Source organism: Thermobia domestica, chromosome 11 (genome assembly GCF_964235325.1).
Source record: "Thermobia domestica chromosome 11, izTheDome1.hap1.1, whole genome shotgun sequence".
In the NCBI taxonomy this organism is placed as follows: domain Eukaryota; kingdom Metazoa; phylum Arthropoda; class Insecta; order Zygentoma; family Lepismatidae; genus Thermobia; species Thermobia domestica.
The window spans coordinates 107,066,313-107,089,334 of NC_137464.1; the positions used below are offsets into that span (position 1 = coordinate 107,066,313).

The 23,022-nt window shown below is 36.2% G+C and overlaps 1 protein-coding gene across 10 annotated transcripts in view; it reads left to right on the forward strand.

Annotated features, from left to right (window-relative positions):
- Nucleotides 1-23,022, forward strand: part of pros (homeobox protein prospero) — a 266,338-nt gene that overhangs the window by 100,414 nt on the left and 142,902 nt on the right. For 7 of the 10 annotated variants that reach the window (XM_081730954.1, XM_081730959.1, XM_081730958.1 and 4 more), the window contains exon 1: nucleotides 8,798-8,953. The exons of 2 other annotated variants lie outside the window; for them this stretch is intronic. The gene's annotated coding sequence lies outside the window, so the exon portion shown is untranslated. Of the gene's footprint in view, nucleotides 1-8,797; nucleotides 8,954-12,235; nucleotides 12,851-23,022 lie in introns of those variants that run through there. One more of the 10 variants, XM_081730955.1, reaches the window with a different exon arrangement.

The window sequence follows — 23,022 nt, forward strand, 5'->3', positions numbered from 1 at the left end:
AATTCACTACAGTGGTTAAGATCCCACTTTAAACGGTCGATGTCATCTCCATAGCCTTGCTGTTGCTAAAGAATATAAATACAAATCAAACTATCATTATTTTATTAAAAAGAGAAAGGAGAAACTAGGCCTTTCGCACTTTCATTGCTACCGTTTCACAGAAACAGAATATGATAATACTCTCGACCACTCTAGCAAATGCAATAATTTTAAATGTATAAATTGCATTTTCTTATTCTTCCCAGGATCAAAAATAGGCCCACCATTGTGCAGTCTGGCCAACGACTGAAAGGGAACAGTTGCCCTCTTATATGTATATATAAACTTAATCCCGGATTCGATTACCGGTGGGGGAACTCGATCGAAAAAAGTGTACAAAGCTTTTTCAGGCCAGTCATCCTGAATGAGGTTTTCCTGGGTTTTTCTCATTCACACCAGACAAATGCCGGGTGGTACCTAACATATAGGTCCCAGGCCGCTTCCTTCTTTCCCTGGGGGCCGCGGTGGCTCAATGGTAGAGCGTTCACCTCTGGTGCTTGGGGTTCCGGGTTCAAACCCTCCTCCCACCAAGTGAACTTTGTGGTGGACAAACACCGTGTGCGTGGGTTTTCTCGGGGTTCTCCCGTTTCCTCCCACTTTCTTCCCTCTACCATGTCATTCATTTCTCATAATCACCGTTTCCTTTAGCCTAACCGGCATAACCGTGGGACGTAAAACTCAAAGATTTCATTCCATTTTTTCCTTCTTTCTCTTTCCCTGAATAGTGTGCTCGCCGAGGGAGGTCATCCATCAAGCGTGACGAGCTAATATAGCCATAGATGCCGAAAGCCCAGAAATCTAAATCCTAAATCCTATATACAAACTTAAATCAATAGTATAATAACATACGAATAAAAAACTTGAGCTGTAGGGTCTACTTGCATGTATGTAGAATCTTGCCCCCTCCTCCCATTCTCGCAAGAAAATCCTGAAATGGCACTCCTGAACCCAGCTATGAATAAACAAAATAGAATTATCCAGTGGCGTAGTCAGAAGCTCATAAGGGAGGTTCAAGCTACCAAGGTCATATTATTTAGATTTTGAAAAATGAAATATTTTACTTTAATGTCCCACAATTATGCCCATTAGGCTAAGAAAGAAGATGATTGAGGCAAGTGAATAATGATGGAAGAATTGGTGGAATGAGAAAGTGAGAGGAAACGGGAATACTCCAAGAAAACCCAGTGACACGATGTTGTCCACCACAAACTTACTTGACCGGGATCGAACTAGGGACTCCACGCACCAGAGGTAAACGCTTTACCACTGAGCCACCGTGCCCTCCCCCATTTAGGTTTTATATACGCATCTTAATATGATAAATGTTTATCTTTATATAATATCTTACTTAAAGAATCGGGAATTAAAACTTGGAACGCCACTGGAATTATCAATGTACCATTCCGGGTTTCGCTTGCTGTTATCGGTCTAAACCAAAATCGAAGAGCCAAATCAGGCTCACCAACAGGCGCTCAAATTCAAGACCTCTTTATTAAAACTGGCCTAGTTTCTTATTGTTTTCATTCTTTGTTTATTTTTTAAGAAAAATAAGTAAAATATAAGGCTAAGGAATTCTTGTTACTTAACAGCTGCCTATTAACAACGTTATATAATATTTCTTTCATAAAATAGTTATCGAGGACATTTTGTGATTCTGTTCTACATAATTGTTGTACGGCTTTTGTTAGCGCAAGATTGAAGAGGATGGGGGATGAGAAAAAGATAACGTTAGAGAGAAAGGGAGAAGGGAGGATGATGCACTTGAGGGGTAGAGGAGGAGCGAAAGAGCAAACACCCAACTGGCCAGCGTATGCAAAAGCCCTCGTCAATATTTCCCTCCTCACCCTCTAAACTCTCACCCTTCTATCTCATTCTCTCCCTTACACACACACACACACACACACACACACACACATATATATATATATATATATATATATATATATATATATACACTCACAGAGCTGAGTGTCCACTGCTACTTACGGTAGCTTGGAGTATTGACCCACAGCAAGTAGATGAGCTTGTCCACCCTAGAGGACGCTCTTGATCAGTCGCGCTCAACTCAACATTTTTTCATCTTATACTCGAAGCCTCCAATAACTTCTCAGGACTCGAAGCCCAAGCCTTTGCATTTTAATTAAAAAAAAACAGCTTAACAAAACATTTATATTTTACCACTATTATCGATTATAAGGAATATTAGTGCAACTATTTTTTAAAAATTTTCTCATATAATACAATAAGAAAAAATGTAAGTATAAATTTAGGAATACATTATATTATAACGGAAAACATGCTGCAAATGATGCAAGGGGAAAATCTTATTTAAAACGTAATCATTACCATTTACAACATATTGTTAGGGTCTAAGCTTATTCTTGTACGTACAGTAGTCTTCCGCTAATCTCTTCATCTTGATATATGAATTGTCATCTTTAATATCTTTAATCTTTAATATCATCATCGAGCAACACGGAGGTTCAGTGGTAGAGTGCTTACTTCTGATGCAAGGGTTCCCTCAATCAATCGCAGGTCATATCAGTGGCGTAATTAAAGGCTTGAGGGCCCTCCCGCAGATAGCGTAGGAGTGGGGCCCCTTCTCTACGTCCCACTTCACGATTTGGGGCCCCCTGATGGCTTGAGTCCCCCCGCAATAAGGGTCTGCGGGGCCCTTATTTACGCCCCTGGTGCACATCTTTTCAGTGGATTTTGTAGGAGTTTTTCCATTCCCTACCACATTCTTCTTTCAACCATTCTTTCTTACATGATTCGCTTTCATTAATCATCCATCTTCTTTAGCCTACGAGCATAACCGTAGAACACGTTGCATTGTAGTTTGGTCATCGAAATCTACTTATTCACTAGCTCTTTTACCTTCTACCGCAGTTCCTCAGAATATAGTGTCTTCTGAATTAATGCTCGTGTAAGACACGGTAGCTCAGTGGTAGATCGTTTACCTCTGGCCCGTAGGGTCCCTGGTTTGATCATCGCCCAAGTGAAGTTGCGGTTAGCAACATCGTGTCCGTGGATTTTCTTGGTGGCACTCCTGTTTCCTTCCACATTCTCATTCCAGTAATCCTTCCATCATTATTCATTTGTCTTAATCATTCGTCTCTATTAGCCTAAAGGGCTTAATAGTGGAACGTTAAACTGAAATATTTCATTTTTATTTCTGAATTAATGCTCTAATGAAGTTCTTTTCCTATTTTTATTAATTTTTTTCAGTATTGCTCTTCCTCATTTCACTTTTTAAACATTTTTAATTTTTTTCGTTAATAATTAACTCTCTTGCTTAAGGAACCCGAAGGTTCATACCTACAGAAACCCAACTTCTCTGTTGGATGCTACCTTGGCCATGACAAACCACACTCAATAGCTAAGGAATTTCTTTTATCAAAACTCTTTCACATACACATACGAAAAAAAAAGTGTGATAAACGTAAAAACGTAGGTTACAGGCGTAAATCTTGTAGCTAGTGGATTTTACGTACAACCGCATGTATCACTCTGCTGCAAACTTATAGCTGAAAACGTATGTTTTGTAACGTACTTTCCGTATAAGTGTTCTGTATATACGTACTTACCATACGAGAGAAAGAACGGTATATAGGCAATCAGGATTACACACAGAGATAGACGTAGGGTCTATATAACATAGCTGACGTATACTCGTATAACATACGTGTACATATGTAATGTTCGGAAGAAGGTTAGCTGTCAGACATCCTGCAGCAGCATGATGTAACACCTAAGCTGGAAAAGGGCTGTACACATGTAGCATATGGATAACGTATGCTCCGTACAAATTTTCGTGATAAACATATAGATTCCGTATATTTGTACACAATAAAAAAATGGTTGTGTTAATTCAACTCAATTTTAACACAGGGCACTGGTTCCAGCGTGACTACCACTATGCGGTGTTAGTTCAATACATACCCCGCGGTGTTGGCGTTTAACACAGGGGCTGTGTTACGTCTTTAACGCACAACCGGTGTTGAGCTGTGCCGTAAGCGTTAATGAACCACAAAGTTACTCCCTCAAAATATGTTAAATCGCCTATATGCGTACCGTGTTTACATTATGCTGAGTTTTAAAAAACACTTTAAAAAAAATTACTGTAGTGGCGGGGGAGAGCACGAACCACCAACCTTTCGATTACTAGCCGCGTGCTCTTCCAACTTGGCCACGGAGGCGATGAAGAAAACGTCGCTTGTAAAGAGATAAATTGTTGTGGTCTTTTGAATTTGACTTATCAGAGTGCTCCTTTAAGCCGCGTATATTCGACGATAACCGTTCGGGATAAGATAAAATCTGCTCGCCATGTAATTTTATAACAAAATGACGACTGTCTATTCTCTTTATTTTATAGTTCTTCCATATTCACTTTCAAATGATCGGCGACAGTTGCCATCTAATAAAGTTGATGCGTTTGTTGCTTCTAGTACACAATCGCTTAGAAAAAGAAGCAATAAATGCATCTGGGAGATGAATTTAGAACACCTAAATGGCACATGCCTGGCACATCTTGTGCTGTTAGGGTTTCTTCAGAAACATTATGTAAAACAATTGAAAACACATCGCGCGGTTTGCATTTTGAAATTTTGCGTATACCTGGATTTGTTTAAGTATTTCTTTCTACTGTGTTTGTCTGTAGCTTCAATTCATAAGCCTTTATAATTAGATGCCCAACATATTTGGCAATCACGTAGAAAACAACAACGAAGATTCTATACTTGTGTTAATTTAACACACATGTTGTGTGTCATTTCAACTACCGGCATTTGACACACAACTCCAAGTGAAGAGTGAGTTGTTCTAACCACTTCTTTGTGTTATATTTTAACACAATCGTAATTTTTAAATCGAAATCTTTGAGTTTTACGTCTCACGATTATGCCGGTTAGGCTAAAGGAGACGGTGATTATGAGAAATGAGTGAAATGGTGGAATGAAGAAAGTGGGAGAAATTGGGGGAACCCCGAGAAAACCCACGCACATGGTGTTTGTCCACCACAAAGTTCACTTGGCGGGGGCTGGGATCGAACCCGGGACCTCAAGCACCAGAGGTGAACGCTCTACCACTGAGCCACCGCGGCCCCTTTAACACAATCGTGTTAACACATAGGCATGTAGTTGAAATAACACAACGATTTTTTACAGTGTACATTCTACTGTCTAGATAACAGATTTTCTCGGTGTGTTTACCTTGTCTGTTCGTGTGTGTGTATGTGTGTCCATCTGATGGACAAAAAATCTCAAGAACTTCTTGACGGATCATCATCAATTTTGGCCAGAATGTCTTTATTATCATAGGTATTCTGCCATTATTGCCAGGTCAATTGCTGCAGAGAAGCCTCCATGCTCCACGGTCTTCCGCTAACCTCTTCGTCTTTACGTAAAATTTTTCTGTATTGATATTGTCCGTTAATTATAGTCTTCTTCGCCCCTCCCTTTCTTTCCTGCCACCATACCCTCTAGCACCTCCTGAATAATACAGTTCCTTCTTAGCCAATGTCCCAACGAGTTTTTCTTTCTCTTCTTAATAATATTTAAAATTATTATTTTCCCACACAATTTCTAACACTCTCTCATTCGTTTTCCGCTCATTCGACCGGAAGTCAAGTGAAGGGATTATACTGGAAGTGAACGACGTCGAAGAAACTTATTTCCGCGAAGTTGGAGAAATGTTGGGAGAAGTTTTTGAACTAGGAGCGGACTAAAAAAAAAAACGGAGTAAAAAAGTAAAAAAAAATTCTTCTCTTTAATATCAAACCAATGTATTTATTATCAAACAACCCTTATATATGTTTCAGCAATCAAAGTCACAAGTTTGATTTCGAGTGCAAGCAAATAGAAACAAGTATTTCTTAATAATGAGTTAAGGCAAGGATTAAGGCTATCTTTTCGTTTCGTAAAGTGATGTCTTGGCTCAGAAAGCATATTTGTTTCTGTTGGAAGAGTTCTGTCTCGCTTTGTTTCATAGGCAATCCTACTTAATAGACCTCATATAAATGGTTCAGTTGAAAGAATCAAATATACATTTGAAAATCTTTGAGGATAGCTAACTTATCTAATGAAAGTACCCACGGATTTCACTTTGTTAATAGCCGAATGATTAAACGCTTGTGATCCTAGGGTCAATTCCAGATGGCATGCACATTTCCGATTACTTTACTTTCAAAGCGATTATTATTATTATTATTATTATTATTATTATTATTATTATTATTATTATTATTATTATTATTATTATTATTTTATCTTTATCTAAAGCACATTCCTAAAACAATTTATTCCTCAGTAGCTCTCGGATCATATGAACCAACGAAACTCTAAAATGGGATCATCAAAATAACAAATGCAGTTCCTTTGCTCTCTCTATATCTCTCTGTCTTTTTTTTCCGTAAGTTTTTGGTACATGTATGAAGAATACGTGAATTTCAAGCATATTTGTAAGGGTCAATATTACACTCAAAAAGTTGGCTCAGTGGCCGCGGTGGCTCAGTGGTAGAGCGTTCACCTCTGGTGGGTGGAGCCCTGGTTCGATCCCAGCTCGCGCCAAATGGACTTTATGGTGAACAAACACCGTGTGTGTGTGTTTCCTCGCGGTTCTCCTGTTTCCTCTTACTTCATTCATTCCACAACTGCAATCATTTATCACTGTCTCCTTTAACCTAGCCGGCATAAGCGTGGAACGTAAAACCGTGGGGCGTTTTGAAGATTTCATTTCATTTTCAAAACAAAAAGTTGGATGTGATATTGGCGTTTGAAGGTTAAAAGGGTAAATTATCCCATATTTCGGTCGAGTTAGCTTTGTCACGGTTTACGTAGTTTTAATAATAAATATTTTTATTTATATTTTTACACTTTTCTTTCATTGAAAAGTTATAGTTCTTACGTTAGAATATAAAATCGGTTTATATCAAACGGTGTATGCTGTTATATCTATTCTGTTTCACTTACGTGTATTCAGTTCGTAATGAAAGCCGTCGAGGTTGCGTCATGTCATCAATAATAGTGTGACGTAAGCTAGGATATATGAAGAAGAGGGGAGGGAGAAATACAAACGCTGTGGAGAGAGAGAGAGAGAGAGAGAGAGAGAGAGAGAAGAAAAAGAAGGAATGAAGAAGGAAAGAAAACGCAGCAAACGAGAGAGGGGAAGATAAAGATTAGAAAGTTCCATCCGACATGGGAGGGAGCATGCGCTGCGTTGCTAACCGTGTCATCTTGCGACCCGACTCAGCTAGCGTACAAGCACAACTCAATGCGAAACTCGATCAGCGATGGATATTTATGCCTGTACGGGTTCTCATTATGTGAAAACCGAAGTTCCTGGCGATTTTTTCCGATCGGAACCGAAACAAACCGAACATTTTTTTTAAAGCCCGTACTTCGCGTCGCTCCTACTTCAAGCGCATGGAGAAAACTTGTGCGCTTTCGTATTACGAAAATTGTGTCTATTTTAACTACGAGTTTAACAAATACAATTCTATATAATTTCTTTATATCGTATCACAAAAAAAGAAAAGAAAAAGAAAGTTCAATTGAAAGACTCTCTTACAAATAAATTGTAAATAAATATCCTGAAATGTTGTTAACCTTATTGTGGATGTTTCCGTATGTGTAACTCATATCAATTCAACATTTATGACTGAAATAACTTCAAAATCTATTAATACATGCAATTCCTATTCTGCTTTTTAATTAGAATACATAAGAAGTCATTTCTTTTTGTTATTGTCTTAGAAAAAGGGGAAGAATTGCAAATATTCAAAACGGTTAAACTCCTCAACTAGTGTGGTACTAAAATCTAGATACATGATCATAGATTTCTGTTCTGCAAGAAACTGTTTCGAGGAATTAAAAAACAGCATTGTCATATTGCAATACGGATTATCCCTCCTTTTCCCCCGCACGGTTCTTGGTCTTTCAAACACCGTTTGAGCAATGCAAAAGCTAGAAGAACTCGACTATGATTAATTCATTCCAATTCAAAAGGGGGTGGATTTGGGGAAGGGACAGAGTTGGTTTGGGATATGTATGAATCACCACCTTCTCCCCATGCAACTACCACCCAATCATCAGTTCTTTCTTTACCAATTTCCTCCCCAATACCAATTGATCAGGGTATAAAAAGACAGTGCACGAGATGCGATCATCCATCCCTTGGCATTAGCTCATCAGGTGCTGAATCGTGGAGGACGATACAGAGGAGTAGAAAGGACACTCCTAACTGTTCATTTTCGCACCAAGCTTTTTCCTTGAGAACGCGTTTCTTTTTTTCGTAAATAGGCGGTGTTGCTTCTCACACTTGGAGGCTGCGCCCGCGCGTGAGAAAGAGGGAAAGTGTGTGTCTATGTGTTTTTCGTGTGTATATGGAACTAGGAGAAATCCTTGTCTGTCTATGTTTTCCAGAATCACGTGACTTTTGTATTTTCCAAAAGACTCGAGGTGTGGCAGCACTTGCTTCGCACACTTTATCTCTCTCTCTCGCGTATGCCCTCATCCTCTCTCTCTATTTCTCCGAGATGTCGCTGGTTCTCGGCTCGGCATCTAAAGATGGCGTCTTCACTCCTCTAGCGGTGCCAATGGAAAAGCGGGTTCTTACCATCCGCTGCTTGACATGCGCTTCTCGTGGACGATTCCCCCCGTCCCTTGCCAACCCGCGCTGCATATCGTCGTAACACACCCCTTACGTCTCTTCGGGATATCTGGACCCCCTCCCTTTGCACTCCCTCCCCCGCTACCCATGGGCCCGTCTCTCTCTCTCCCGATCGGGCCAGCACTGGCAGTCACGTTGTGCCAAAGCCCTAAGAGAGAAGCGTAGTGGCAACTCTCCTACTAGGCGCCTGCATAAGGGGCGTGACATTTTTAAAAATCTCGATAGTCGGATACCAAGATCTGGCCAGGTAAGTGAACAACCTGCTAGCTTTTCAGGATTTTTCTTCAACCAAAAAGCACTGGATATTATAGTGAATATTTGTGTTATGTAAGTGTAATTTATTTTCTGTGTAAAGTGACTTTTTTTGGCGTTCATCTTCGGGAGAAAAAGAGTTGAAGAACCTTCAGATCATCTTGGCTCCGAGAGGACACCGACCATTTTTTCTTTTACCCGCTTTGTTATTGAATGGATACTTCGACACAAACAGAAGCAGCAGCAAGAATTGTGCAGCGAAAGAAAACAGAAACAGGTTTCTCCTGTTCCGTTCGCGGGTTTTTAAAAAACAGGTGCATCTAAGGGAACCTGCTTGTGATGAATACCCTCTCTCCCTTGTGCGCGCGCTGGCAAGCCGGCCGGTCACTTCAGCGTTCAGCGGCAAGTCCTGGTTCCCTACACCGAAGAAAATCTTTCCGTTACCCGCGGGATACCACTTTTCCCAATTTTTCAGAAGAGATTTTTTAAAATCAAAAATAGTCAAAAATATTTTTTTTCTGAAATTAATAATTTCTTACAATTTCAGTATCACTAGTAATGTTCATTCGAAATACAATTATTGTTTTTTCTCTTTTTCCATTTTTTTAAACTTTCAAAAACAGATCTTTTGGAACGAGGATCTGTAGAATATTTTCCAGTATGTGAAAGTAGTTGCATACTTGGAAGGATAATGTTGGATCAGATACTTAATGACAGATGTTAGCCCTACAGAAAACATATCTTCTTTCTATTTTTGAGTTTTGTGTGAGATTACGATTTGAAATTAGTTAGGAAGAAAAATACACAAGTAGGGAGACTTTTTAAATGGAACTTTTAAAAATTCGGTCTTAGTAACTTTTTTTTCTTTAGAAGAAAAAATGTGAGTGTAGCACATTACAATCTTTTCCGATACATATAATAGTAGTAATTCCGTCATGCACAACAGTATACAATAGCACTATCATTTGATGGCATTCAGATATGCTCATTGTGACGTAATAGAGTGGCGTTGTATTGTTTGTTTTGTTAATGTTTACGTTTCACTGCGCGCGTGTATGTGTGTGTGTATGTGGTATGTATGGAAGTGTACATACATGTGTGAGGCTATATATATATGTGTGTGTGTGTATGTCTGTGTGAGTGTGTTTATATCTATGTTTACGTGTTTGTGTTGTCTAACGCAAATTGCTGACGGGTCAATGATCCGTAGGAAGTCTGTAGGTATATACATACCTAGCATTGTGCACTGTTTAGTGATGATACACAAGTGTTACGACTGTGCGACGAATAGAAGAGAACTTTGTTTCACTGTCACTATGATTTTTTTTTTAATCCTTGTGCATGGACGAATAAAAAGAAAAGAAAACAATATTTCCAGGTGTAAGCATAGTGAAACCCAGAATAGTATAACAAGAAAATAACGAGGAACAAATGATTTCGTTAGAAAGTTGTTTGTGGGGACCTCTCCCCCGCGCTTTCTCCGTGAGGATGCTAGGCCAGCGTCGGAGAGCAACGAGATGAAAGACACGGCAATGAGAGTGCGGGAGAAAAGATCGCCGACTGCCGGGCGGGTTGCAGCCTTGCCCGGCGGTGTGGCACGCGCCTTCTTTCCCCTTGCAGACAAAACGAATCCGGTTTCTCCATTCAGCAGAAAAGGGATAGCACCTGCTCAACTCTTGCATCTTTACAATAGACTGGAGCTTCTGTTATGAATGCTTACGATCTTCTTAGTGTGTTGATATTCAAATATACATAAAAAAATAAATAATTTTCAGACAAAAATAAAATAAAAAGGTTAATTGAAATCTATGAATTGTTAAACCACATGATAGAATTAAATCCTAACATTATGTTAACTACAAATTTTGTTTTTGTTTTTCATGACACAATAACGAAATTTAACGTTAATATTTTTTTCATTGATAAAAAAAATTAGGTACATATTTCAAAAACTCATCAGTGTTTTCATATATGCCTATTTTGATTTACATTTTTAATCTTCTGTAGCGAGTATGATTTTCGTTGATTTCCTGGTTTGGTGTTAGGTTTCGTTTCAAATAATAGGACAGAGATTCAAGCTTAGTTTAGAATGTCAGAAGAAAAAATGTTTGTGTTTAAGTTTTATCTTTCCTTTCTGATCATTCTTCTCAATTGAATACATATAGTTCATTTTTAATGGTTCTCTCCAATGTATTATAAAATTTTAATAGTACGTTTTGGGCAATGTTTCCATTATTTATGTTATTCTTAATTTCTTGACTAATCTGTATGAGATATAAGTATTGCAAAACTGAAGCGTAAGCATGCTTTCTCATTGTTTGCTTATTTATTCCCGAGATCTTTAAATATATCTGCCGGTACATGTAAATCAAATTCTCTTTTCCTAGCATCATTTTGGGCAGTGAAAGCATTTTGAACTATACTCATATGATTCTTTGTATTTTCATAAGTGCTTGCTTACTAGATACAGTAAGAGAACCAGTTTTCAAAAAACAAAGAACAAGTTAGAGGATATATTTTGTCCAATGTTATACGGCAATGACTACGAATTCTTATCGTTTATCCAATCATTCGTCACTTACATGTTTCTTAATTTTCTTTATATTCTTAATTTGATCCATCAATCATCATGAGTTCCTTTCCCCCCACCTGAATCTAGAATTCTATTTGTCTTTTTACGGTTATGACATCACGTAATATACAATAGAAATGGAAGGGGGTGAATGTTTAGTTCATGCCTGATTGTTTGTTTTTGTGTGTTGTTGTTGTTGTGTTTCCCTTAGTATGTGTGTGTGTGTATGTATATATGTATGTGTCTGTTGGTGTGGGTGAACTATATATATATACACATTGTATATATGTATAGATGCATTTATGTGATGTTTGTGTGTGGATTGCCAGGTTAGTGTTAGTCGGCACACACACACACATACAAGCACATGTATGTATGTATATATATGTATATGTGGAAATACATATATATACAGCATGCATAGGTCTCGGCGGTGTTTTTGACGATGTTTCCGGGGATGTCCGTTAGGGGGCGGCATGAGATGGTAGCGCTGGGTTAGAGATCCAAGCCACCGGCGCAACATTGCTCTGTGACCCCTTAGCAGCTCTCGAGCAAGGCGACGTCGACGGCGGCATTGTACGGGTAGGTGGAGTGAAGAAGGGGAAAAAGCGGCGCGGAGGGGAGGGGGTAAAATTCCCAGGTGAACTACGGCGCAGGTCCTTGTCTTCACCAACGGGAGTCCAGGAGACTTTACTGGAGTCTGCTTTCCAGTATCCCATCTTCAGTTTGAGACGTAAGTTGGGAAAAGCTCGTGAGTGGACCAGTACTTACTATGTGCCAGGAAAGTTAGGCTGTAGTTACGCTTCATCTTCTTAGTGAGTGCCTATACATGGATCCCTGATGAGGTGTCTCAAGTAGTGACCGGTGATGGAGACGTGAACATGACGATAAGGGAATCTTCTTTCGGATAGTGGAAAAGAACCTCAACTTTTTTTTATGCATACACATACATTGATAATAAAGGATTTTTTTCGTCGAAATCGGTAAAAGAGTGACTTGTTAAAAGCATCAGTCTATGCTTGTTAGCCCTTCAGTGCATCTACCGTGGGATGGACGGACGGACAACCGTGTGGCATTAGTGGTTGGTGGTTGGTGGTGCGGTGGTGATGTTTGGTGGTGAAAGTTGGTGTCGGTTGAACGACACTTCAGCGTTTTTCAGGGAGGTGAGGCGTTCAGTTTATCGAAAGACCAAGCTGAGACCGGTCTACCTTTGATATGACTCACTGCCGCTTTAAGTCAGTTCTTATCTTAGACTTTCTCATCTCTCTATACAGAGAGAAGTGAAGACTTTAACTCTTCTTTTTCCCCTCTGTACCCAAGGTATGTGGTCTTCTCGTTACGACTCTTTGTGTCTTGTCGACGTTTCTTCTTGTCTTCTTATCTGTAAGTATGATTGTGTGTGAGTGAATGTTTGTGTAAGTGTGGCTGAACATTTCTTGCTTTTTATCTCTTTGTGTGAACAACGAAATTTCTTCTACAATAAAAAAAAATGGTTGATTGTCTTTGTAAACGCGATGAATTTTACAGCACGGGGCTTCTTGGAGAATCACGACTCAAGTCGTGGCCGGCAAGGAGATACGACACTCAGCGGGAACCTTCACCGATCTTTCTCAGCGGGGCGTGTTGGTCCACCAGCCCGGAGGCTGACCTCCCCTGAACATCTCTCAAGGAAGAAGTCGGGTTAGAACTAGGAGTGAAAGTATGCATCTATCTAAGATTATCAGTGTTTTGTCTCAATAGTTTCCTAGTTTACGTTTTGCAGTTGATTTCTCATTCGTTCTCAAACATTACAATAATCCGTAGTACAAAACTTTCACATGTTCATAGTTTTCCCCCTTTTTCGTTTTTATGTACCATGTCGGACAACCGGGATGACAGGATACTGCTATACTATCAATAGCGTTATTGGCCGGCAGATGAGCTCATATACCAGTTATGCCCCTCCCCACCGCAGAATCATGTCATACAGTGGGAGAATGGGAGTCGTTGACAGCACGTGACCATGTATCGTATATATGTGTGTATGTGCAGGTAATGTGTACTCTGTCAATTACATACGATAATGAGTACACAATCAATTGTGAATCTGAAAAGGAGATTTTAGCAATGAATGAAAGCGAGATGAACATATGTGTATGACGTGGTTATGTATGTGATGGGGTTGTAAGTGCAGATCAACTGAAACATATCGTGACATAAATGGTAAGAAAATTGTACTCGTTTCTAAAGTCCAAATTTTTCATATACTACATTTTCATCGTTTTCTAATGCGCGGAGTTAATGATTGGGTACAGTTTCTGTTCTTCGAACTTAGGACTGGTACCATCGACCACGACTTCGTCTTAGCCCGGCAGCGGCAGAGGTCCAGTCCAGCTTGAGAATCGATGGGTTCCTTCCGGTCAGCGATGTCTTAGCATGCGAAGCAAGTTGAGATCTTGGGTGTTGACTCTGATGAACAAGCGGTACTCAATATGTTGTTTCCAAAAGCGATACCTAGGTATATTTAGTTCTACTTCGGTTGTATATGGACTTCAGAAGAGTGAAAACTAATCTACTTCATTGCTAAGATATGTTCTTTGTTTGGGTTAGTTGTTCACTGTTATCTGGATTTCTTTATGCGATTTCCGTGGAAAAAACATCTGAAGATTTCTCAGCACTTCGTTTCATCACACAAAATTCTATTCAAATAAGCTCTTAAGATCGAAACAGTATTCCTGGGCTATTGATTTCTCAGTTTTTATCTTCACCTTCAAATATCTTAGGAACCCATTCTTAGATGAACCACTTCTTCCCTAGGATTAGCAGGACTTTATTCAAATATACTACAAGTTCAAAAGTTGCATCTTTCCGTGTTGAGTCTGGTACTAAGGTACTTAGTAAAGACCTAGTGGAATATATATACACTTGAATAAGAATTTTTAAGTCTATTATTTTGAAATTCTGAATTGTAAAGTTTTCCTCTTTAGATATAAACTATTCTCCAATTCATTGTTATTCTGAATGAAATAATATCATAGCGTTAGATCTGTAAATTTTTCTTACTCTCCTTTCCAGCCGATAGGAACTTACCTATCTTAGCGTTTGCTCAACAGAGAAAAGCTAACAGACGCTCGAGTGTATATATATATATATATATATATATATATATATATATATATATATATATATATATATATATATATATATATATATATATATATAAAGTTTTTTTTTTTTTTTTTAATAATCTCTGCCATCCATCTTCCCTCTTTCATCTATTTGCAGCTGGTTTCATAATCAAGTCTTCCTTTTTTCCTTTCTTTCACAGCCCAACCAGCCCTGCATTGCTCTCTCTGTACTATATGTATGCAATATACATACAATATATGTATATATGTGTGTTACCTTCCCTTCCTTCTTTATCTTGACGCGTGAACAGGCCGTGTTTCTGTGGCAGGTGTGTTGGGACAATTATATCAAGGAAATTTTTGCGTGGGCGTTTGTCGTCATCCTCTTGTATTTTTTATCCCTTCCAATCTCTCATTTTACAGAACTCTCCTTATTTTCTCTTCTGCTTTTTTTTTTTAAAAAAAAATCTCCCCTAACAAAGGAGGGAAAGATACTTCACCGAAGTTACTACTGTACTTTCAAGGTATCTCGCTTAACACTATCGTCATCAATAATACCATACTTCTACCAAGCAAAACGGATGTAGTAAATGATGAAGTAATAGGGGTAAGGGAGGGGATGGAGTATACATACAGTATATCTGCTACATGAAAAACAAAAGGAAAAAGATATATTAGGGTGGAAGCAGTGGAAGGGAAGATCTATTGAAAGATAGTCCAGATGACGGGCTTTTTGTGTGTGAAATACATATGCACGCATTATATAACCTATGCATAAACATACACACAACTGTTGCATGGTCGATATGGGAAAATTACAAACAAAAGTAGTTGTGCTTTTCACAGATGTAGGATGACAGAAAATATCGTATTGTTCTCGAGATGTGTAACTTGCAAACCTTATAAACAAATTATTTACATAAAAGTCGGATGAAGGGTATACGTCTTGAATGGGTGAGGTAGAAAAAGAAAATGAGTGATAATGGGAAAGTCGTCGTAAAATAAGTCATTTTCAGTTGAACCATAGCATTTCTGAGTTCAAATCTTTGTTAGGGAATTCACAACTTATATTATTATAAGAACTTTTCTTGTCTACTACTAAGCGAGATCGTGATTGATCAAGATAGTAATAGAAAAAGGAATTGAAACTGGCGAGCAACAACTTTGTACGATAACTTTCGACATTTAGCAGTATTAGCAAATAAACATGACAGAACTTAAATGCGTAGTGTACCAAACGAGTTAGAAGTACAGTTGCCTTTGACATCGATTAATACTGACTACGATGGAACTTGTTCTCGAAATGAATGAAAGAGTGTTCGGAAATAATATGACTAAATTCACGAATAAAATTAGTTCAAAAAGTTATACCGTAAGTTAAAGTATTAGTATTAAGAACTTACAAAGTATTACTTTCTGGAAAAAGAAAGGGTTACAAATATTTGATGTAAGCATCATAGGATAACTTTACCTGAAATATACAAGATATTATATATTTATTAACGAATATGCTTCGAAAATATAGAAAAGAACAAGAAAGAGATAAAGAGAAAAAAAATTAGAAGAATGAAAAGATAAACATGATTTTTTTTCGAAGTTCTCTTAACGTCGCTAAAAGGCCAATGATACGTTAACAAATAGCAAACTTAATTGGGAATATTCACATTACATATGAAAGGCATTCGGAGTCCCACATACGTGTTAACACAGAATGACGTAAAGATGAAGTAAAAATTGACCTCCGAACACTCCTAGAATATTGAGTCTAGTGCTCAGTAAGAAACATCGGTATCTAAAGAGGGTCGTAAAACTAATATATTGATGCTATAAATAGAAGGTAAGTCAGATCTTAAGTAGCACTTTCGTTCCTTTTCCATAATTTTTGTGGTTGTAACTTCTGGTAGTTGTTGTTTTTTGTTGAAAAATACTAACATCTAACTTATGACTATTCAATGTGCTTGTTTCTTGATAGTCAGTAAATAAAATTTACTGGTGTATTAACAAATAAATCTAGCACTTATTTCAAAATGTATTTCTTTATATAAGGTAGTTTTAATAGGTGTGTTCTTCAATCTTGGCTATCATATAATAACATTCTACGTGTATCTAATACTAATCTGTTGAACAAAACCCTTATAAGTTTGTTGATTTCATTTACTAGATTTATTTGTTAATTAAGAACTAGATGAAATAATGCCTGTCTCAAACTCTATGTTGTGATTACTTCGGAATGCATCTTTTCTTAGAATAAGTTCAGTAAATGTTGTTTGTGTCCTATGGATTTTAACTCTTATTGTTCCCAATAGTTGTTACTATTTTCCGAGTAAAAAAACTATTGTAGAAAACAAGAATGTTTTTTTTTTTTAAGTATTAGTTGGAAAAATAGTTGAATAGTCTTAGTTCTTCGTTAGAAATTCTTTATATTGGGTTATAGCATTACACGATATAACATGTTTTTTTTTTAGGTATTTCATTGAACTTTCTTATAAAATTATTGTAATGTTTGATATGTAATACTTATAGTATATTTTAGAATGATTTCATTTTTCTATTGTACACTCGGTAGAAAGAATGCAACAACTTCTTCATACCAATCATTCTGAGTGGTTTTCCCTAGATTTTCTTCATTCACACCGGCAAATGCCGGTATGGTACTTAACATACAGGTTCCGGACCCTTCCTTCCTTTTCCATTCCTTTCTTCCTTTCCCCTTTTCCGGATAGTGTGCTCGTCGAGAGAAGTCATCCTTGAAACGCGACGGGCTTAAAACCACACATGCTGATTATGCCCCAAAATATGTATAAATAAATAAATAAATAAATCCTAATGTAAAAATGAGTTGATAGGATTAATATATTGTAAAAGATAGGAAGAAAACCCATTTCTAAGCTAATCTATCAAGAGAAATTTAGTACTCGTTGTTTTCTACTATAGTATAGTATATTTTATAGTATAGTTACTTAACATTAGTCTAAGCAAGCAAAGAAACTAGGTTACGAAATAATATATCTAAGTTCATTAATTGGTCAATAACGAAATTATCTGGAAATTCTGCTTCTCATTTGAAGCAATCTTTAAAAATAAGATCTTCTTTTATCTGCAAAGAATTTCAGTATTGTATTGCCTATATGAGTACGAGATAAAATCTATTTTCTTCAAAGTGAGTTTTTCCTTAGTTTTCTCTAATTATAAGAATGTATTAGGATGTAAGAAATCACGTATTGCACTCACATTTCATTCACAAGCTACTTTTTATTGCCGCATGTAGAAGAACATAAGTTACGCAATCTTTTCTTAGTCATATATAAAGTGTATTTATGGTATAAGAAGATAAAAGTTATAATTTTGTTTCGGTCATAAGAGTAGCTAAAAGATTCCTTATTTTACTCGTAAGATTGGTTTAGTCGTAAGCACAGTATTTATAAGGATAGAGATGAAAGGTAGTTTTACTTATGTTATAAGAGTCTTACATATAAGGCAATAACGACATCAAGATTTATTCTAACTGTACAAAAAAACATAATATAATATTAATTAAAACCATAAATTGCTTTAACAATAAATAATAGCGAGTTCCGTCTGGAACATTCTATTTTAAAAATACAGTAAGAATATATTAATAGAGTAGATTATCTATTTTGTAAATAAGAAAGAGAAATATACACTTCCAAAGAACGTAAGATACTTAAAATTTGTAAATTTTGTAAGTAACTGAAGAGTATTTACAAAAATCGTGTTTTGTCCTAACATCTTTTTTTAACAAGATAGTTAAAATACTCTATGCTCTACTTATGTAATTTTCTATGTCAAAGAAGCTACTTTGATAATAAAAAAAATTAAATTAAGTCTATATTATAAGCCTGATTATTTATTTCCAACTTTAACTTAATTGAGTTGCAGATATGTATAGTGGGTTTGCATTATAGCAGTATTTGTAGAGCAGAAATTAGCATAATTCAAAATTACTATAGAACTATTTTTATAGTAGACTAATCGTATAACAACAGTATTAGATATAGGTTACTTATACTAGTCCTAAGATAATTAAATCTCAAACAATTTAATTTCTGATAAGTATATGTTGAATTTAGATTAGTTATTTATAATTGTGAGTTATTTCATACTTAATAATATCTTACATTCGGTTATGATATATATGACATATTTCCGTCTTTAGCTTACTTCATTAGATCTTCTAATCATCCCAATAATACGTTTATTAATATTTATTTATTGAAATGTTATCGCTTATTTCATTGTTCTATAAAATTTTGTAATTACAATGTGTACAAATCTAATTTTATTTTGGGTTTCTTTTTAGTATTCTTATAATGTGAAATATTAAATATTAAGAAATACATTTAGTGTGCTTCATAATGTTTGATTAAAATATACAGTTTTTTAGCTTTCCAAGGAATTTTACCCAATTCACTTTCGGAATAAAATCAATTGTCTATAGTTACCAAGCAACGTTATTTATAAGAGTATTTGTCTGGGAAGATAACATATATCTGGAATAACTGTGTACCTATAGATAAAATGAAATTTAATTTTAGTTACAAAAGTTCGAACTTTCTTTAGTTGTGTGGTGGACAAAAAAAATATACCTGGTATTTGAAGACATTGTTCATAATGATATTATCCTTGAATGTTGAACTACCAAATTTACACTCCGTTACGGATGGATTGCATACTGTGAAGGATAAGATCTTGCCTTCCATAATCTTAAGAAAAAATCGTAGTTACTTTTATAAGTAAAGTCGTCCACAATTCACCAGATATCTTTTGGTTTTTAAAGAACTAAATACAGACTTGATATCGTTACTACTATTATTAAATATAACTTTTATATTGTGAGAATGTTATTCCCTGCTATACTATTAATCGTTGAAAAAGCATGAAAATCAATTGTTTAGACTCACTAAACACGGAAAGAAATTTGTATAAAACATAAATATTAGTACCAAAAATGATGTTCATTTTTGATACAATTACGCTGCATCTTTTAGAATAATTACGTCACATTTTCAAACAAGAATTTCTAGTATTTTTGCTGTATGAAATTTCAGATACATTTAAAATGTTTACTAGAGTAAAGCCACTTTCGTATAAATTGTCAATTAGTTTTATAATTACAAAATTTAGTAGTTCTAACTATATATTTTATCTTGAGATGTTTATTAGCCAGTTAATAGATAGCTTACATTATTACTACTTTAGAGCAGAAATCAACCACGAAATGGTATTATAGTCAAGGTTCAAACCAAAACTTTCTACTCATGATGTACAAGTTTTATATATATGAGTCATCTGTGAAAAGAGGGAAGAAGTTATATTCATTCTGCTAAATTGTAGTTCTAGCGTGTAGAAATAAGAAGAAAATTGCGTTTTCTTGTAATATTTAACGAAGCGCTCTGTGTGCTGTGCTGTGCTGTGCAGTACAAGCTCTGAGGAAAAAGTGTTATTGATTTAAAACGCGAAAACTTGGAAAAGAACAAGCATTTAACAACGAGGAAAAATAAATAGATAAATAAACCAAGACACTAAGAGAACAGAGTGATAATTTAGCAAGAGACACGGGGAGGAAAGAGGAAAGAAAGTGAAAAAACAAGTTGTACGATTACGGTTGAAAATAAATCTTCGTGCATGTATATACGTATGTTGGTGTTTTCTTTGCAGGCGGGCAGATGCCACTTCTGTCCACACCTCTAGCAGCGAAAGGGGGAGGGAAGAATTCGGTCATGCGCATTTAAACCTCTACGCTTACTGGTACAGGTAGCCTCTAACGTTAAGCATATAAAAAAATACTTTTTCTTCTTATTTCTCGATTCCGCGTATCTAACGTAAGGAGTTAAGATTTCGTAATGTTTATTCTGAACAAAAGCATTTATAAGTTCTCTACAAAGTTGAACATTTAACTTATAAAACTACATCGAATTTTTGAATCAAGTAAACCAGTAGAAATATATAGAACTCCGTTCAAATTACCTACAACGAAGGTTTATTATTTATTTATTTATTTATTTATAGAATGACTATAGTCCAGTAATTGCTGGTACTACTCATCATTAATTTATTATAGTGGCGTGCAGAAAGAGAGCATTTCCCAATATGCAAAAAAAAAAAAAAAAAAAGTGTTGGACTCTAGCATCACTAGAAAAATAACTGTTCCAAACACATTGTTACCACCTTGGGTGGGGGAGGTGACGTGGTTCTGCAATTTAACTCTCTTGTAGGCGAAATAGTGTGGTAAGAAACAACTTATACTTTTAGGTTTGTGTTCGAAACCCGCGTATCCTTCATAATCTTAGTCTTGGATACGAACACAAAACTCAACCCACCCTATTCTCCCCTCCCGCCCCTCCAAAAAATATTTGGCTATGTATCTGATTACTAATTTATTATCATACCTACAGGTCTATTCTATTATAATATAATAAAATTCCAATGGGTGTTGTATTGATTTGAGTAAAGCTATGTTTTTATTGGAATCTCAAGACGATTATAGCCTATCTTTTATTACTTAAAATCCAGGGAACTGAACAATTATGCGAAAAATGTGAGCAAGACGTGTGAAATATTAAATAACAACCACTTAGATAACATTTTCGTTTACCCAACGTTTCCTTAACATAAACTTGAGAGAATCGCCTGTTATCTTGTCCAAGAAGCTATCTTAAAACTCTTGACTTTAATAAAAGTAAAATAGAGGTAAATTTGGAATAATTAATTTCACGATTTTGTGTAACTATTTTCATTTCATATGTTGAGTCTATCGTTTTTTGGTGCTTCAGAAGTCAATTTTGGTAAAAGTAATATATTATCATCTACTCTGGAAGCAGATATTCCGATCGCCAGTGAATTTACTTTCATTGTTTTAAGGGGATTTTGTTGCCTCTTCCCGTTAAAAAAAAAAAAAAAAAAAAAAAAATCTGCCGAGATCTAGAAAGTTTCGGTTTCCTTTTGGTCAACAATTTTAATGAGTTTTGAAAGGGCATCCAGTAGTGTATACAGACAGAAGCATCTCCATAAGAAGTGATAATCACTAAAAGTTCCGTGTCTACAACAATGCAGAAAAAACTAAGTTCCGGAGAAAATACGTATGTTTTAGACTTCATAATTTTATTCAGTGTAAATTTGAGAATCTTGACTCCCTTAATATTTAGTATTGAGGACGACACGAAAAAAAAATTGATTAATCTCCTCGTGGTTGTATGGTTAGCGCACGCGTCTTCGGCGTGGCAGTTCCGAGTTCTATTCCTGGCGAAGTTCATGTGGTTTGTATCACACATTAAGCTGTAAGCCCACGTCTCATATTCCCTCGCTGCTGAACAGGGCACTAAATTCAATACAGTACAATCCATACAATACAATCCATAGAATAAAAACTATAAATTGATAGAATGGTTGTACAAACACGATGAAGATCATGTATCAACATTTAAACATACGCAAGTTGTTACATAATATACTCCAATAACAAATATTTATTTTAAATGTTGTTCTATCGCACTGTTCTTCGACTTTTCGTGTCGCAAAAGGATTCTGATAACTTCAGATAAAGTTAGAAGAAAAATCAGGGCATTTTTCTTTTTTCTTTCTTTCTTTTTTTCTTTTTTTTTTACATAAATTTACAAAATGAGATGAGAAAGAATTCTTCGAAACGAGACGGGACTTCTATAATATTTACTGGACGAGATGAAGAACCTTATTTTTCGTCTCGTCTCGTTTTGTGGTCAATACTACTAATATTATTACTCTCTGATATGACTATATCATATGTCAAAAATTGAACTGAACGATTGTAACCTTACTGAGCCCAACCTTGAAGAAAACATTGTGCGCCGCTTGGAAACACCACGCCCCAATTTCGATTAAACTACACTGAGAAATAAAAATTGTAGGCGGCGTACTTAAAAAGATAGGTTACATGAGTAATTCCTGTAGTTTTTGGACTTAACGTACAGTAGACGTATAACTGAAAACGCATGTTTTATAATGCTTTCCGTATGTGTTCTATCTATACGTACTTTCCGTGTGAAACAATATAGGCGGTCAGGATCTCACATACAAATGGACGTATATAACATATAGCTGAGCAATGTAACATAAGTATATGCATGTGATATACGGAAAACTGTTGATGTCAGACATCCTGCAACGGTATGATGTAACATCTAATGGCAGTGCCTATGTAGCATACGCATAACGTATGCTCCGTACTCAATTCTGTAGTAAGCAAGAGGATACCGTATATTTGTACAATATACCGCTGTCCGGAGAACGCATCTTTCTCAGTGTATCGTAATGAAACTATCGTAAAACTATCGTAATGAATTTTCTATAGGATCATTTTTATTTCAAATCACACTTGGTGACTGATAG